This window comes from Mastomys coucha, unplaced genomic scaffold, assembly GCF_008632895.1.
Source record: "Mastomys coucha isolate ucsf_1 unplaced genomic scaffold, UCSF_Mcou_1 pScaffold12, whole genome shotgun sequence".
In the NCBI taxonomy this organism is placed as follows: domain Eukaryota; kingdom Metazoa; phylum Chordata; class Mammalia; order Rodentia; family Muridae; genus Mastomys; species Mastomys coucha.
This window is the reverse complement of record NW_022196894.1, coordinates 91,598,067-91,599,353: the sequence shown is the minus strand read 5'-3', so window position 1 is coordinate 91,599,353 and position 1,287 is coordinate 91,598,067. Positions and strand designations below refer to the sequence as shown.

At 45.6% G+C, this 1,287-nt stretch overlaps 2 protein-coding genes across 9 annotated transcripts in view; one reads left to right on the top strand and one right to left on the bottom strand.

Moving 5' to 3' along the window:
- Setd4 (SET domain containing 4) overlaps nucleotides 1-1,287 on the top strand; it is a 78,524-nt gene that overhangs the window by 693 nt on the left and 76,544 nt on the right. For 7 of the 8 annotated variants that reach the window (XM_031364458.1, XM_031364461.1, XM_031364460.1 and 4 more), the window contains exon 2: nucleotides 462-547. The exons of the other annotated variant lie outside the window; for it this stretch is intronic. The gene's annotated coding sequence lies outside the window, so the exon portion shown is untranslated. The remainder of the gene's footprint in view (nucleotides 1-461; nucleotides 548-1,287) is intronic. 8 annotated transcript variants of the gene reach the window in all.
- The window catches only part of LOC116086159 (carbonyl reductase [NADPH] 1-like), a 5,737-nt gene that overhangs the window by 2,361 nt on the left and 2,089 nt on the right, over nucleotides 1-1,287 (bottom strand). The window lies entirely within an intron of this gene.

The following is a 1,287-nucleotide window of genomic DNA, read 5'->3' as shown; positions in this document are numbered from 1 at the left end:
TCTCTCTCCCTCTTTCCCTCCCTTCCTCTCTTTCTCTCTCTTTTCTTCTCCCTCCCTCCCTCCTTCCCTCTCTCTCTCTCTCTCTTTCTTTCTCTCCCTCTTTTCCTCCCTTTCTCTTTTTCTCTCTCTTTCCTTCTCCCTCCCTCCCTCCTTCCCTCTCTCTTTCTCCCTCTCTCTCTCCCTCTTTCCCTCCCTTCCTCTCTTTCTCTCTCTCCTTCTCCCTCCCTCCCTCCTTCCCTCTCTCTTTCTCCCTCTCTCTCTTTCCCCCTCCCTCTCATTCTCTCTCTTTTCTTCTCCCTCCCTCCCTCCTTCCCTCTCTCTCTCTTTCTTTCTCTCCCTCTTTCCCTCCCTCCCTCTCTTTCTCTCTCTTTCCTTCTCCCTCCCTCCCTCCTTCCCTCTCTCTCTCTTTCCTTCCCTCCCCTCCCTTTTCCCTCTCCCCTCTCTCTGCCTACTACCTGCAGGTTAGGATGTAAAGCTCTCAGTTACTGCTCCAGCACTATGCCTGTCTGCTTCTCTACATGGTGATTATGAGCCACCTTCAAAAAATGTAAGTTTCCAATGAAATGCTTCCTTTTATAAATTGCCTTGGTCATTGTGTCTCTTCATAATAGAACACTAAGACACTGGTGCTACATGCCTTTGAAGGGTTCCTGGTTTTGTAATGCTGCATTTTATCACATGACATTTTGGAGCTGAGGTGAAGGAATCTTAGTGTAAGAGATCCCCTCCCCGTTTTTCACTTATTTCAAATCAGATAGAACTAAACCCAACTGGTTGTATGGTCCAATCATAACATCTATTTGACATGAACGTGCAAAGAACCTCAGAGTCAAGTGGTTATAAGGTTCTTTGAACAGAATTTCTGGACCAGCCCTAAATCCCTATACAATGTCTCCCTGAGCTAAGGATAAATTATTTCTCTGCCACTGTAAACAATGCTTGGTGTAGGTGTCCAGGGCTGCTTCTCTTCATATGTCACAGTTGCATTTTATGACCTTAAAAACTCAAGCCAACTTCCTGCTAATCTGCTTGAAACACTTCCATTAGTGCCTGGAGCCAGCCTGGCTTGGAATGATTTGACGTGGGACACAGCATTGGTCATAGACATAGATTTAAAGACTGGTACTGTTTCGGGCCTTCTAGCTGTCTTACTACACTGAATGGTTGCTGATAACTTCTAAAAAAAATCCTAAAAACTTTCTTCCTTATTGTGTGGTTAAAAAAATGCTGGATTTCTGAGTTCAAGGCCAGCCTGGTCTACAGAATGAGTTCCAGGACAGCCAGGGC